General features: G+C 37.1%; 1 protein-coding gene across 2 annotated transcripts in view; it reads left to right on the forward strand.

The window, feature by feature from the left end:
• The window catches only part of MAP3K5 (mitogen-activated protein kinase kinase kinase 5), a 212,032-nt gene that overhangs the window by 91,683 nt on the left and 102,938 nt on the right, over window positions 1-17,411 (forward strand). The gene's annotated exons all lie outside the window — the stretch shown is intronic.

The raw sequence follows: 17,411 nt of genomic DNA on the forward strand, positions 1-17,411 counted from the left end.
CAGAAAGGCTTTTCATGTAATTCAACAAATTGATTCTAAAATTTATTTGAAAAACTAAAGGGCCAAGAATGGGCAAAGCAATTTTGGAGAACAAGGTAGAGGGACTTGGTCTCCCAGATAACAAGACATACTATATCAATGTAATAATTAAGATGTTGCAATATGAGTGCAAGCATAGACAAATGAAACACTGGAACCAAAAAGAGAGGCTGGAACAGACTGAGATATATAGATCTGAGACTAGATTTATGACATGGTATGCTTCATGAGCCAGAGTGGAAAGAATAGACTCTTCAGGAATGGTACTGGGAAAATTTGTTTATCTGCTTGTAAAATAAAAATGAATCCCTAGTCTAACCCATGCACAGAAAATAAAATCCAAGTGAATTAAAGATTAAAATTTTTTTTAAAAAAACCTTTAGAAAAAATATTTTTAGAATAAAATATACAAACTGAATTTATGACTTTGGGTTAGGAAAGAATTTCTTAAACAAGGTATTTTTAATACCATAAACCATAAAAGATTGGGAAAACTAGAGTCCACTAAAATTTGCATCTGCTCATCAAGGTTCTGTCTTTTGGAAAGAGTAGGTTCTATTGCACTGATCGTCCTGCCAATAACAATTATAAACATTGGGAAAACACTTAAAAAAAAGTTTGAAAGCACTGAAGAGTGACTAAAGATAGTAAGAAACTGAAGAGTTTTAGATCTTTAGATGAAGGGTACTACATTAGATAAGATACACTTTTAAATGCTTTTTCCTTTGAGAGAGCTCTCTGATCTGCAGGCACAGGGCGGTTAGAATTTAAGATGAAAATCATAGTTTCGCTGGTTGGAGGAGTTAGTCTGAGGCTGCCAGAGTGCCTAGAAATTGAGTGATAGACCCCCTAAATGAAGGAGCCACAGAGAGAGCCCAAAATATAAGTATAAACTGCCCTTCCATTCTTGGCTGACCCCTGACATGTGCACATGTGGGTAAAACTCAAAGGAGTCCAGTGGAAAATAGCAGCCAGAAGGCTGGAGCTGAACAGAGATTTCAGCAGTTGTGTAATGCAGGAGAGACAGAGTTTGGAGTTTGAACCTCACCAAGTCAAAGGGGCTTGGGTAAAGAGTTTGAGCTTTCCACTGAAACTCCAGAAGGTCCAAGACTTCAGAATAAAAAAACTACATCCCAGGACTAAGGAAAATTAAGAGGAAAACCAAAACAGAGCCACCCTAATAAAACCTAAAACCAAGACTCCACATGAACAAGGTGAACTGCCAGTGATTTATTTGTGTGTTGGAACAAAATTCAACACTTTTAAGAGGAAGATAACAGAATCCAAACTCTCTACAACATATCATCCAAAATGTCTACTACACCATCAGAAGCTACTAGATTTGTGAAGAGATAGGAAAGTATGATCCATAGTGAAAAGAAAATCAGTCAATAGAAGTAGACCCACAGACAACAAAGATTTTGGAATTAGCAGAGAAGGATATTAAAATAACAATGATAAATATGTTGAAGAGACTACTGGAAAAGATGGATATTATGGGTGAAAATATGAAGAATTATAGGAGATAAATGTAAACTGGAGAAGAACCAAATGGAAATTCTAGAACTGAAAATATAGTATTCAAAGTCAAAATTCCATCTAATGGGATTAATAAATAGGACACAATACAAGAAAGGATCAATAAACTTGAAAACAGGTGATTAGAAATCATTCAAACTGAAACAGAGAAAAGAAAAAGATTGAGAAAGAAATTAATGGTCTCAGTGACCTGTGGAATAGCATTGAGCAGTCTAACATACGTTATTGGAGTCTGAGAAGTAGAGAAGAGAGATGATATATCAGGAAAAATATTTGAAGAATTAGTGACCAAATATTAACCAAATCTGATCAAGCAAACAAACAAACAAACAAAAACAGCCCACAGATCTAGGAAGCTCAGCAAAAACCCAAGCAGGGTAAATACAAAGAAATCTATTCCTCAGCACCTCATAGTCAGATTCCTGTAAAACAAAATTAAAGAACATATCATAAACACAGCCAGGAAAAAAGATACATTATATCCAAGGGAAAGAGTGAGTTCTGACTTTTAATCAGAAGGAAGCCAAAGACAATGGAATAACATCTTTAAAGTACTTAAAGCAGAAAACAGTCAACCAAGAACTCTCTACCCAGTGATATTGTCTTTCAAAAGTGAGGGTGAAATAAGGATATTTCTTTTTTTTTGGCCGTATGTGGATCTCTCACTGTTGTGGCCTCTCCCGTTGCGGAGCACAGGCTCCTGACACGCAGGCTCAGCGGCCATGGCTCACAGGCCCAGCCGCTCCACGGTGCATGGGATCTTCACGGACCGGGGCACAAACCCGCGTCCCCTGCATCGGCAGGCGGACTCTCAACTACTGCACCACCAGGGAAGCTCCCAAGGATATTTCTTGATAAATAAAAACTGAGATAATTTGTTGCCAACAGACCTTTACTACAAAAAATGTTAAAGGAAAATCTTTAGGTTGAAGGGAAATGATACCAGATGGAAACATGGATCTGTTAGAAGGCATGTAGAGCACTGGAAATGGTAAAAATATTTATGAATACATAGAAAAGATATCATCAACAAAGTAAAAAAGTAAAACACAGGCAGAGAGCAATGCATGTAACCAATATGGGATTTATATTCAATATATATAAATAACTCCTAAAAATACTTAAGAAAGAAAGAAAAAAGATTAAAAATGGGCATAGGAGAAGAACAGATCACTCACAAAAGAGGAGTCACAAATGGCCAACAAACATATTTTAAAAAAATACAAAAAACGCTCTACCTACAAGCTAAAACAGACAAAGCATTTTACACTATGGAGATTAACAAAAATTTATGAATTTGACATTGTCAGTTGTTGGCAAGGATGTTTGAGAAATGGGAGTCCTAGTCCACTGCTGGTTGTGGTAGAAAATCTTATGACTACTTAAAGATTTTGGTATTATCAAGGAAGGTTGACAGTTAGCCTTCCCTAGATCCAGCAGATCTACTCCTAGTTTATACCCTAGAGAAATTCTTGAAGTTTCTCTACATAAAAGTTAAAACATAAAAAAAAACAATCTTAAAAGAGTTGAGCAAAATAACCAAATGGCAGGATATATAGAGTATGATTTCGTCTATAGAAACTTTAAAAACAGTCATACACATCTAGTAAAAGTTGAGATGCATGAATGTACATCATAAATTCCCAATTCAGTAGAATAGTTACCAGTGGGGAAGGAGTAAAAAGGGATCGTGAAATGCTTCATATGCAGCTGCAAGAATATTTAAAACATTTTATTTCTTAAGTTGAGTGATGGGTATATCAGTGGGAAGTGTCGCTTATATTATCCTTCTGTACTTTTTAGTATTTCTAAAATGTTCCCCAAAGAGTGCCTGATTTAAAAAAAATATTAAAGGAGGCTGACTTACAGAAAGAGACAAACACCATATGATATCATTTATATGTGGAATATAAAGCATGACACACAGGGTACCCATCTACAAAACAGAAACAGACTCACAGATGTAGAGAACTGACTTGTGGTTGCCAAGGGAGAGGGGGTTGGGGAAGGGATGGATTTGAAGTTTGGGGTTAGCAGATGTAATTATGTATGGAATGGATAAACAACAAGGCCCTACTGTGTAGCACAGGGAACTATATTCAATATCGTATGATAAATCATAATGGAAAAGAATATAAAAAAGAACATATATATACATGTATAACTGAATTACTTTTCTGTACAGCAGAAATTAACTCAGCATTGTAAATCAACTATACTTCAATTTTTTAAAAAAAGGAGGTTGACTTAGTTCAGGTGTTATGAGAGCATAACTTTTTTAAAATTGTGAAACAGAAATCTTAACGTTTCAAAATCTTGTATCACCTTAGCAGTTTAATGGTGGCCTGAAATTGGGATAATAGGTTATAATAAGGGAGGAAAACTTCCTAGATTTTCATTGACAGCTTTGGTTTGGACTTTTAAGTTTGTATTATAAATTGTTACTGCAATTCAGAGAGTTTTACCATTTCTCTTAACCAATTTTTCCCCTGATATTACAAAAGAGAAATGTAACTATGCATCCTTTCTATTACCAGAAGATTTCCACTTTTAGAAGATTCTTAATTGTAGGAGAATTAGAATCTGATATTTGGAAGCACTGTGCTGGTATAAATGCTTTGATTTGGCAGTGATAATGAAATGCATAGGTAATTTTTAAAAGCCTGATTTTCATGGTCAGCAGATTCAAATGGAAAACATCTTATGAAGTTAATGTGCCTCGTGCACAGGAATAAAATAGAAGTGTTTCCCCATTTGAAAAACCAAACAATTTAGACTACTGAGAGCTTTCAAGGTCACATAAAGTTCAATAAAGGAACACAAGTGTTTTTTTTTCTGGTTGTGTTTTTGTTTTAACTTTCTATACTTCCCAGTTCTGGCTCCTTTTCAATGGTTCCCATTTAGCTGAGGAACATTAACTACATTAACTGTCTCTCAAAAGATCTTTGTGTTCAAAGTTTTCAGGTCAAATTGAAGATGTCAGTTTTTTATTATTTCATTTTAAGCTATTCATTAATTTTCTTTTTTTTAAAATTTATTTTATTTATTTATATTTGGCTGTGTTGGGTCTTTGTTGCTGTGCGGGCTTTATCTAGTTGCGGCGAGCAGGGAGTCACCCCACACTGCGGTGCGCGGGCGTCTCATTGTGGTGGCCTCTCTCGCCGCAGAGCTGGGCTCTAGGCACGTGGGCTCAGTAGTTGTGGCACACAGGTTCTAGACCGCAGGCTCAGTAGTTGTGGCGCACGGGCTCAGCTGCTCCGCAGCACGTGGGATCCTCCTGGACCAGGACTCGAACCTGTGTCCCCTGCATTGGCAGGCGGACTCTCAACCACTGCGCCACCAGGGAAGCCCTCATTAATTTTCTAGTAAGAACAGTGAAAGCAGTTAGAACTCAAAGCCTTTTCATGGGAAGAGCCTTAGGAGTTGACCTGGGTGTGTCACTCACTGATCTATCGAGTAATATAAGAATGTCACTTCTACTATAGATTATCCGTCTATAACCTTCCATTATTATCATCATACCCATTTGTCCTACAGGTCGTTAAGAACAATTCCCCCCTATTTTAAAATGGGTGTTTTTTCATGCCCTCACACTTGTAAAGCCACTTCAGTATTTCTTAGTGTTTCAATCCAACTCCCACAGTCCTGCAAACACACTCATTCGTGTTGGTGTGTTGGCATCATCTGCAACCTCCCTTTCTGTTAGAGCTGAGAAGTAAAAGCACATTGTCAAGGTGCTGACCTAAGAGGGCATTACCGAGGTTATTAGGCATCTGGCCAGACTTACCCAGGATTATGCATTTCCTGAGTCCCAGAGAGTTGTTGCAACTGACCTTTTTTGACCCATAGTCCTCTAAGCTTTCACTCGTCAAGTGCCGCGATGAGATAAGGAATGAGTGGCAGGCAGTCAGTCCCTAAAGCTTCTTTCCATGGACAGTTTCCATAGCCTGAATCATTTTCTGTTGGCTTGAATGGACAGTCATCTACTGAGCATGGGAAGTTTAGGATAAGAGCTTCAGCTCAATAGAAAAAGAGCCCCAAGCAGTTGGGATTACAATGGCACTTAGAGCTCTTTCTTGAAATTTCCCTTCTTCTTTTTTTTTTAATTTATTTTAATTTATTATTTTTGGCAGTGTTGGGTCTTTGTTGCTGAGTGCGGGCTTTCTCTAGTTGTGGCAAGTGGGGGCTACTCTTCGTTGTGGTGCGCGGGCTTCCCATTGCGGTGGCTTCTCTTGTTGCGGAGCACGGGCTCTAGAGCGCGCAAGCCTCAGCAGATGTGGTGTGTGGGCTCAGTAGTTGTGGCTCGTGGGCTCTAGAGTTCAGGCTTGGCAGTTGTGGTGCACGGGCTTAGTTTCTCCGCGGCATGTGGGATCTTCCCAGACCAGGGCTCGAACCCGTGTTCCCTGCATAGGCAGGCAGACCCCCAACCACTGCGCCACCAGGGAAGTCCCGAAATTTCCCTTTTTAACATCTTTAATGAGTTTACTGTTCCTGACTTACACCACAGGGAGAAAGCTTGACACTCCTCTGAGCATTCATTGTATTTGGTATGAGTACTATTATCAGGGCACTTTTTTTACTTCTTGGGAGATCTTCTAATGCAGGTCTATTTTCTGAGAGGTTTACTTGGGATTCAGAATGCAAAAATACAAAATAAGAAAGAAGTTTATGGTTTAGATTTTTTTTAAGTTTGGAGAATAGTAATATGTTGTAGAACAAACTTTACTTGTTGAAGCTTATCTGGGACAGAGGGTGAGTGGTTTAAAGGAACACATCCTGCTGATTTAAGTATAAAAAAAGAGTAGTTCTCTAACATTTGATGTTTTTCATTGTCACTTCCTTAGTTATTTTTGGTCACTGAAGCTCTTGCAGATGGCTAAAATAATGCTAATTTTTTTCTGTATGTAAGTTTCTATAATCCAAGTTAAGGTATGAAAAGTACCTCTTTGATCTTTAGGTAACTAAACTGAGTTTGACTTTCAGTCATTAAACGGTTGTAGCTTTTTTATCATGGCTTGTCAATATAAAGTTAAATACAAGTTAAAGAAAGCAGCAATGGTACCTGTCATAAGTGCTGGTTTGAGGATGTTTGGTGCTACTATAGAATCAAGAGCAAGGTCGGGACTTTCCTGGCGGTCTGGTGGTTAGGACTCAGCTTCCACTGCAGGGGGCGTGGGTTCGATCCCCTGTAGGGGAACTAAGATCCCACATGCTGCAAGGTGTGGCCAAAAAAAAAAGAAAAAAACAGAGCAAGGCAAGAGAGTGAAGCTGGGAGGATAGCCAGCTTTCAAAGGAAATATTGTGACCCAAGAGCCTAGACTTACATCCGAAAAAACCAAAAAAAACCAAAAAAACGCAGGAAACAAAACCCACGGAGTTTCTGAAGTGACAGACTGAAATGGAATGACCCAAGGCAATATTATGGACCATGACTTGGAGGTCATGGAAGGTTCATTGTCAAGATTATCTCTATAACTTCTTTTTTAACCTAATCTGAAAAAGACATAACCACAAAGAAGTTATGCTGAATTCATATGTAGAATGACTTAGAACATTTTGATATATGCAGTATTTGTTCAATAGGTAGAAATAATAATCAATCGCTTAGAGTTCACATAAGGTTTTTGTATATGTTATTAACCACTGGAGGCTTAACACACCTTGTAAAGTAGGCAAGGCTGACATTTTTCTTTCCATTTTACAACTAAGGCAAGTGAAACTCAAAGAACTTAAGTGAATTTCTTGATGTTTTGTGATTAATAAAATTTCAAGTACAATTTTTTCAGATCCAGTGTTGTTTTTACTACATCCTAGGCTCACTTTCCTGGAATTTCCAGGAACAAACATTTCTAGGAATATCTGTACTGTTTTGTTGAGGAGGCCTGGACTTTAGGGAGACCGGCATGAAATAAATGTTGACTCAGTACTTGGAAACAGTGTGATCTTAGGTAAATTACTTAACCTTTAGGAAATTCAGTTTTCTTATTTGAAAAATAAGAATAATACGTACCTAGATGAATTAGAAGTGTTCTTAGCATCCTAAAAGTAGCCGAATACCTTACTCCAATGGGCTTAAGCAATAAGAAAATGTAACTTCTAAAACATGAAGTCCAGAAATAGGGCTGGGTCTGGTTTAGGTTGACTCGGCAGCTTAAAAATGTCAGCCAAGTCTGTTTCCTTGTTATTGCTGTGGGTGGCTCTGCCCTCAGTCTTCTTAGAGTTGTAAGGGGCTGTGTCCATTTCAGGTATCAAACTTAGCTATGCCAGGTCTGAGACGGGAGAAAAGTAGGCCATCACTTTTTGTATCTTTTTCTTAGGACTAAGAAAACACTCCTAAAAACCTACCCCACACTTTCCTTACATTTCTTTATGCTTCTAGTATTTCATCATCACCGCAGCACTACACAAGTCACGAGCAAGGAAGATGGCATTATTACAAATGGTTTAAACTCATCACTTTAGGAGGAATAGATGCTCTGTTTGAGAGATTAAATGAAGCAACATATGTTCAAGTCCTGGAATTTAGTAGGCCCTTAGAGTTATATCCTTAGTATATAATATGAGAAAATATTTTGTATTTCTTTATATAATGTTATATTTATCCATGTTCAAAATAGACATTGACTAGATTAATGGATATTGATTAGATTCCTTTTTCCCAAAATATGCCTGAGTTTCCTTTCTCTTATTTCTGGATCTAGTTGAACATTTTAGCTAATGAGGGAAAAGAGAGTCTGTATCCTTTGTACATAGGACTTGCTAGAATTTCATGTATCAATACCATAGCTGTCATGGGGTCACCTGGGATAGGCACTGATTGCTTGAAATCATATTTGGTTTTAGAGAGCATGGTATTCTTGAGGGGAGATAGGAAGTCATTTTCAGAATTTTGAAAGGGAATTAGGTACCTATACTGTATTAGCATAATCATGTCTCCCTGTTGTAATGCCAAACAACAGGGCATTTTTTCTGTAATACCAAAAAAGATCTGTAGCCAGGAAATTAAAAGCATTAAGTCTGTTTTTAGCATTAATACGTTCATTTTTCCATAGTAACTTGGGAAAGAACAGACAGCTTTGCCTTATCAACTAATTTTCTTTTACGTCAGTGACAGTGCTATTCAAACAGTCATGCGTGCCTAATAACTGTTTAGTTTTTACATGATTAATGGGGTTGGCTGTACTTTGGAAGAGTTATGTAACAAACCATTCGACATACAAATAAAGACCAATGTCTATTTTCCATTTGCCAGATTAGCCCTTTTTTTTGTTGTTCTTGGCTTTGAGATATCTTTCTCTGTGTTATCTCTATTTCTACCACCCTCTTCCCCCCTCCCAGAGTTTTATCTCAACATTATTTCACTGACATTTTTGTTTAGTCCTTGGTTGTCTCTATAAGTGAGTTTCCAAATTTTGGATGATTTTTTGTCCTTAGAGCACAAAACCTGAAGAGTTCTTCATAACTCAGCGTGACACCCAGCTCATTGGTGTCCAGATGTAGATGGCTCTTAAGGGACCAGCAATTCCAGGATGACCTGGAGACTTGGGTAAAACACAGAGTGTGCCCATGATTGCTTTGTAAACAAGTGCCCTGGTGCATTGCTCTCAGGCCTTGACCTTGATTTAATATGGGATTCAACAGATGACAGATTGCGTGAAGCTCTGTTGTGGCACGACCAAGTCGAAGTCCAAGAATGGTCACATTGAATAAGTCACTGTGGAGGTTTTCTAATTGTGGCTAATGAGCATTAGGCACCTAAGGAGAGAAACTAAGGCTTGCTTTCTGTAACCCAGTCGTCAGAGGGATGAGTGAGAGAACTAGATGTTTGCCAGGCATTATGATGAGAAGGAAGGAGCATTTGGAAGAATAGGGGTGATTTCACTTAGTGAACCAAAGCAATTGTTTCCAGGCCTGGCTGGATATCAGAATTGCTTGGGGAGTTTTTCAACTATGCAGAGTTCTTTGTCCCTGGAAATTTTGCTTAGTGGATCCATTTTATTGAATAAATTAACCATAATTGATAATATGACTGTTCCTTTTTTATTAAACGTTTGGGCTTTCCCTGTATTTTGCTGTCAGTCCCTTCTTCCTAAACCTTTACTGCTCTTCATATCTTTAAAGAATAAGTTTAAACCCCTGGCCCTACCTCCCCTTCAGAGCTTTCCCGAATCTGTCTCCTCCCATCTTCCCAGCCTTCTTAGAATATGGGTTTTGCATTTTAATTTGAGGGAATTGGCAGTTATTGGAAGGATGAGTTTGGATTGGTCATAAACATATGAGAACTCTTCACTCTCGGGAGCAATCAAGTAAGTGCCCACTAAAGTCCTGAGCTGTGCTTTCTTGTTATCAACTAGCAAGAATGAAAAGAGACGAGAATACTTTAATTTGGCATGGGTGCGATATAAAAGTCTCTCACCTATACTGCTCTCGGGAATGTGAATTGGTAAGAACTTTCTGGAACGCAGTTTGGCATTATGTATCAAGAGCCTTGAAATAATTCATGGTCTTTAATCCAGTTATGTACTTCGTAAACTATCCTAAAAAAATAGCAGATATGGAAACAAAGATGTGTTTACAATGTTCCTACGCTGAATTGTATGGTAATGAAAAATTGGAAGAAACCTAAATGTCCAACAGTAGGGAAAATGTTGAATGGAAGGATAACGTCCCCGAGTGATGGAATATCATTCGTTCAGAGTTGTGTGTGTTGGTGGTAAAAATACACATAAGTAAAACTTACCATTTTGACCATTTTAAGTGTATGATTCAGTGGCATTAAGTACATTCACACTGCTGTGCTCTCATCACCACTGCTCACCCACAGCCTTCTCAACTTGCAGAACTTAAAGTCTGTACCCATTAAACAGCTGTCGATTCTCCCCTCCCCCTAGCTCCTGGAAAACACCATTCTTCTTTCTGTCTCTCTGAGTTTGACTACTCTAAGTATCTCATATGAGTGGAATCATATAGTATTTGTCTTTTTTGTGAATGGCTTATTTCACTTAGCATGATGTTCTCAAGGTTCACCATGTTGTAACATGTGTCTGAATTTCCTTTTTAGAGGCTGAATAGTCTTCCATTTTATGTATATACCACATGGTGTTTATCCATTCACCTGTCAGTGGACACTTGGGTTTGTTTCCACCTTTTGGCTATTGTGAATAAATGCTGCTATGAACATGGGTGTACAAATATCTGTTTGAGTCCTGCTTTCAATTCTTTTGAGTATATGCCCAGAAGAAAATTTGGGTTTTGTGAATTTCTTTCTTCTTTTTTTTTTTAAATTTTTTGGCTGCGTCGGGTCTTAATTGTGGCGCATGGGCTCTTTGTTGTGGCACTCAGGCCTTCTCTCTAGTTGTGGCCTCCGGGCTCCAGGGCACGTGGGCTTTGTAGTTTGTGGCACACGGGCTCTAGTTGAGGCACGCGAGCTCAGTAGTTGTGACACTCGGGCTTAGTTGTCCCACTGCATGAGGGATCTTAGTTCGCCAACCAGGGATCGAACACTCATTGGAAGGTGGATTCTTTACCACTGGACCACCAGGGGAGTCCAGAAAATTGTGGTTTTAAACAAATATTTAACAGTAACATGCTTCATGATATCATGTGAAAATTAAAAAACAGATTATTAAAATAGCATGATTCTCTTTTTGTGGAAAAAAATATGCAAATAGTAAAAGGACTGAAAGAAGGTAGTTAGAATTTTGAGTTTTTAGATTTTTCATCCTGACTTTCCTTTAATAATAAAGATCATATGCAAATAAGTAGTTTGAATTGGAGAGGGTTTCCCCACCATCTCCAGATCAGATCAACAGAGTGATTTGGCACTAGTTTTCATCCCATGCTGTCTTGCTTTACCTCTGAGTTATTTTACGAGTGATAATTTCAGAAATATCCCTGGAGATGTAAGGCACCGTGAAATTCTAATTTAATTACTTGTGTGTCTCACAGAAAGAATCACAGCTGTTGTATCACAAAGAAGGAAAATGACAGCTAAAGAGAAGGAGCTTGAGTTGAGCTCAGTTTCTTCTTTGATGGAAAGTAGATGCTCTTTAGCTCGAAACAATTGATTCAAGAATATTTTCTTTATTCTTGACTTTGTTGAACAGCTCAGTACAGATGCAGAAAGTGAGCTATGTCTTTATTATAAAGAGCGCATCACTCCATTGTCAAGTACTTAGCTCTTTTAGAGCTAGCTTACAATCAGGTGACAAATAGTGCTGATGTAAGGCAGCCCTTGAACAAAAATCTGCTGCTTTGAAAACTTGAACAAAAGCTTTGCAAGTCTTCAATGTAATAATGAGTTGAAGAATACAAATTATTTATCCTCTTTCAACAAATATTGAGTACTAAAATAGAAAAAAATCAACAATAGTGGAAATAACTTCATACAGTTACTCAAATATACTCACTAGAATTTTCTTAAGATGCCTGGTTCCATCCTTAAGATTTGTTTCCTTCATGAAGTCTTAATTTAGCTTCACTTACCTCTAATCATTTTACTTCTCTATTTTTATAGATAGTTTTACACTATTAATCACTGTTTATAGATTTCTTTACGTAAGGACTAACATATTGTTCATGTTCATTTATCCTCTTGCTAGTTAAACTGTAAAGTTTTCAATGACATGAAATGTCTTTGGTGCATTTTTATGGGCACATTCAGCAGTATTGCCATATCAGTCTTTTAAAAATATTAGTCTATAGTCTAATAAGATCGATCAAATACATTTTGTGACAAACACCATTCTTTCCAAGAATATATCAATACCTGTTTCTGTAGTATATAGAATCCAAGCTTTATCCTTAATATAAAAGCAGTTCTATTTTTATTTTTCATTATTATTCTTCCTATTTCACCCAACTCCCTTTTACTAAAAAGCAAAAACAAAAGCAGAGGTAATGAAAAAGGACTAAAAAAAATTTTTTTAAACACACACCAAAGGTTAAGTAGAGTCATACAGAGAAGAGGGCTCAGGTTTGGAATCCAGCAGAATTGGGTAAAGTTCCTGCTCAACCACTTTTAAATTGCGTGACTGACTATTTCCATGCTTCAATGTTCTGATTAGTAAACTTGAGAGAATCCTTCCTACCTTAAAGAGTTGTCAGAATTAGAAATATTATGCTCGAAGTGTCAAGTACAATGCCTGTACCGACTAGGTGCCCAGTCATGATAGGCAGCTACTGTTATTGTTTCTTTTACTATCTGGTGGTACCCACAGCTTCCTGTGGTAGAGAATATCATCAGGGCTATATTGTATTATTGTTAGAAATACACTGTCCCTGTTCATAGGAAGATGATATATTCCCACCACATGACACCAGGTTCGGGTGTGTGTGTTGGTTGATACTCTTTATCAGCAGAAGCTTTAAAAGCTATGTCGCGGCTGTGCCAGGTTTACTTTTCCTTAGCCATTTTCTGAGGAAAGCCCCTCCTTCAGGCTGGGTCCCAGAGGGAGAACAATGTCCGGCAGAGCTGAGCCAGCTGATACAGAAACTTGCAAGCCACTGGGATTTGCTGTTGATACTTGGCATATTTACCCTAAAATGACTAATTTATCATCTTCAGGTGAAATGGATGGTTTCATTATTGTAGCATCTATATTTATTTTTATCAAGTTTGAATTTTAAAAAAACAGTGAGGGCTTCCCTGGTGGCGCAGTGGTTGAGAGTCCGCCTGCCGATGCAGGGGACACTGGTTTGTGCCCCTATCTTGGAAGATCTCACATGCCGCGGAGCGGCTGGGCCCGTGAGCCATGGCCGCTGAGCCTGCACGTCCGGAGCCTGTGCTCCACAACGGGAGAGGCCACAACAGTGAGAGGCCCGCGTACCGCAAAAAACAAAAAACAGTGAAATGATAAAATATATATGGAAAGTTAGCACCAGGGAACACAGATACTCCAGTGGTAAGGATCAACGTGCTCTTTAAAATAAGCTTTTTAATAACAGCATGAAAAGTGAATCATATGGCACTTCTTCAGAGGAGACTATACTCTCCCTAGCAATAAATTAAAGGAGCTTCTCATGTAAGACTCTAAGTAGGCAGCAATGAAAACTATATAAACAATATCTTCAATATTTTTTATTAAATAGTGAATTCCAATAATATTAAAATGTAATATGGTGAAGATGGTACACAATTTAGTAATGTGGTCCAAGGATGTAGCTTTCTGGTCTTATGGTCTTATCAAGGTCAGGATTTAGATTACTAGGGAAGTGAATAGATTATTTCAATTTTATATGACCTGCTGTATTTATCACTTGTCTCAGCCTGGCTCTTGGTAAGAAGTGGATACAGGTTTTCTTCATTCAGCAAGTATTTTGTTACCACCTGCAATGAGTCAGGCGTCCTGATGGATCAGGCATTGGAGATTTAGTACTCAACAAGACGGACAAGGTCCCTGCTCTCAGAGAGCATACATTCTATAGTGGGAGATAGATGATAAAAAGAATAATTTCAGATTGCTATAAATTCTGTAATAGATATAGAACTATTCAGTTTCCTTTCTTTTTCTTGTGTCATGCTAATCTGTGATTTTCAAGAAAATTTTCCAGTTCACCTAAGTTGTCGTATTTATTGGGATAAGGTTATTCCAAATATACTTTTAGTTTCTTTTTAATGCTAGTAGGACCTATACTAATGTCCCACTTTTCATTTCTGATACTTTTGAATAAGAGTAATTTGTATTCTCTTTCTCTCTCTTATGAGCAGTCTACCTACCTAGGAGTTTAGCAATTTTATTTATCTTCTCCTAGAACCAACTTTTGGCACTGTTGATTTTCTTTACTGCACATCTATTTTCGACTTCATTGATTTCTGTTCTTTCCTTTATTATACCCTCCTTCCACTTTGTGTGGGAATATATGCTGTTATATTTCTAGATGGAAGCTTAGAGCATTGATTTTTCAACCTTGCTCCCTTCCCAGCATATGCATTTAAAGATAAAAATTGTTCTGCATCCCAGAAGTTTTGATGTATTGAACTTTCAATATTGTTCAGATCAAATACCTTTTAATTTTCAGTGTGACTTTTTCGACCCCTGGGTTCTTCAGAAGTAGGTGCCCAATTTACAAACATATCTTTCTTTTTTGTTCTCTAGTTTAATTCTATTTCTATGAGAGGTGCCTTTATAGCCCAGGATATAGTCCACTGTTGTTGGGTGTAGTGTTCCACATAAGTCAGGTAGATTAACTTGATTAATCATGTTATTCAAATCTTCTCCATCTTCACTGATATTTTTTGTCTGCCTGTTTGATCATCACTGAGACAGGTGTTTTGAGATCTCCCACTATGAATGTAGATTTGTCTATTTTTTAGTTTTGTCAGTTTTTGCTTTATGTATTTTGAAGCCATGTTAACAAGTGTGTTTAGGATTATAAATCTTCCTGTTGATCTTACCCTTTTATCATTATGAAATGTTCCTCCTTATATCTTGCAGTCATTTTTGCCTTAAAGTTAGTTTTGTCTGATATTAATATATAATCACAACAGATTTCTTTTGGTTAGTAGTTGAGTGATACATCTTTATGCATCGTTTTACATTCAACCTGACTGTATCCTTATATTTAAAGTGTGTCTCTTTTAAATGCATTATAGTTGTTTCTTTCTTTTTTCTTTTTTTCCACTGTTCTTAAATCAAATTTGAGAAGTCTTTTTTATTTGGAATGTTTAGGTCATTTACATTTAATGTGGTAACTGGTAGTTGTGCTTATGTCTTACCATCCTGCTATTTATTTTCTATTTATTTCATATCTTCTTTGTTCCATTAATCCTCCATTCCCTCCATTTTTTCGATTAATTTAGTATTACATTTTATCATTTATTAACATTTTAGTAATACTTTTTATGTTATGCTTTTAGTAGTTCCCTAGAGGTGGCAATCCACATCCTTGGCTTTTACAGTCTACCTTAAATTTGTACTATACCACTTCCTGAACAAGGAAAGAAACTTAGAGCAGTGTAAATATTTAATAGTTTAGTTAATATCTTTTATATATAGTCAAATATTTACCCTTTCTGATGCTCTTCCTGCAGTTCAGTGCTTCCAACTGGAATCACTACTCTTCAGCCTGAATACGTTTAGTATTTTCTGTAATATGGATCTGCTGGCAACCAATTCTGCCAGTTTTTGTTTGTATGAACACATCTTTCTTACACCTTTTCTTTTTCCTTTTATCACTCTTAGGATGTTGTTGCATTATCTTTTGGCTTCCATAGTTTGTATTGCAAAGTCAGCTCTCAATTGTATTGCTCCTTGGAAAGTAATGTATCTTTTTCTTTCTGGCTGATTTTAAGATTTTCCTCTGTGTCTTTGGTTTCAACATTTAGGCTGTACTTATTATTTTATCGTGCTTGAAGTTTGCTGACCTTTTTGGATCTGTGGGTTAATGTTTTCAACAGTTTGGAATATCTTTGGCCTTATGTCTTCAAATATTTCTTGTGTTCTGTATTCTCTCTTTCCTCTTCCTGGGGCTACAGTAATACATATGTTAGACCATTTAACTATATCTCACATGTCTCTTATGCTCTGTTTTGTTTTTTCCCCTACCTTTTTCTCTCCCTGTTTCAGTTTTGATATTTTTTATTGACCTGTTTTTGTCATTTCACCAAATCTATCTTCTGCTGCGTCGTCTGCTATTAAACACATACAATGAATTCTTATTTTCAGGCATTGTACATTTTAGTTCTAGATTATTTGATTCTCTCTTTTTAGATTTCAACTCTGTTAAAATTGTTTCTCTTTTCATTCATTTGTCCATTTCTTTCTTAATTTTCTTCACCATATTTGTAATAATTATTTAAAGTTCTTGTCTACAAACTCCAACATCTGAATTATCTGTGAGGCTGGTCTCTTGTCTGTTTTGCTCTTTTGTTTATTGGTCACATTTTCCTGACTCTTTGCATGTCTCATAATTCTTTATTGTATGCCATATATTTTGTATTTAAGAATTATTGAGACTGAGGAGATTTTATTTTCTCTCATAGAAGGCTCTTACTTTCCTCTGTTAGCCAGGCAGGGTGAGAAGATGATTACCTCAAAAACCACAACTGAGTTGAGTTGGTCGGGGTTTCAGTTTTGGTTTTTTTTTTAATTACTTTATTTATTTTTAAAAAAATTTTATTTAATTTATTTTTTTATACAGCAGGTTCTTATCAGTCATCGATTTTATACACATCAGTGTATACATGTCAATCCTAATCTCCCAACTCATCCCACCACCACCCCACCACCCCACCCCCGCTTTCCCCCCTTGGTGTTTGTACATTTGTTCTCTACATGTGTGTCTCTATTTCTGCCCTGCAGACTGGTTCATCTGTACCATTTTTCTAGGTTCCACATATATGTATTAATGTACGATATTTGTTCTTCTCTTTCTGACTTACTTCACTCTGTATGACAGTCTCTAGATCCATCCACGTCTCAACAAATTACCCAATTTTGTTCCTTTTTATGGCTGAGTAATATTCCATTGTATATAGGTACCACATCTTCTTTATCCATTTGTCTGTCGATAGGCATTTAGGATGCTTCCATGACCTGGCTATTGTAAATAGTGCTGCAATGAACATTGGGGTGCATGTGTCTTTTTCAATTATGGTTTTCTTTGGGTATATGCCCAGTAGTGGGATTGCTGGATCATATGGTAATTCGATTTTTAGCTTTTTAAGGAACATCTATACTGTTTTCCATAGTGGCTGTATCAATTTACATTCACACCAACAGTGCAAGAGGGTTCCCTTTTCTCCACACCCTCTCCAGCATTTGTTGCTTGTAGATTTTCTGATGATGCTCATTCTAACTGGTGTGAGGTGATACCTCATTGTAGTTTTGATT

Source organism: Neophocaena asiaeorientalis, unplaced genomic scaffold (assembly GCF_003031525.2).
Source record: "Neophocaena asiaeorientalis asiaeorientalis breed wild unplaced genomic scaffold, Neophocaena_asiaeorientalis_V1.1 scaffold5, whole genome shotgun sequence".
Taxonomy (NCBI): domain Eukaryota; kingdom Metazoa; phylum Chordata; class Mammalia; order Artiodactyla; family Phocoenidae; genus Neophocaena; species Neophocaena asiaeorientalis.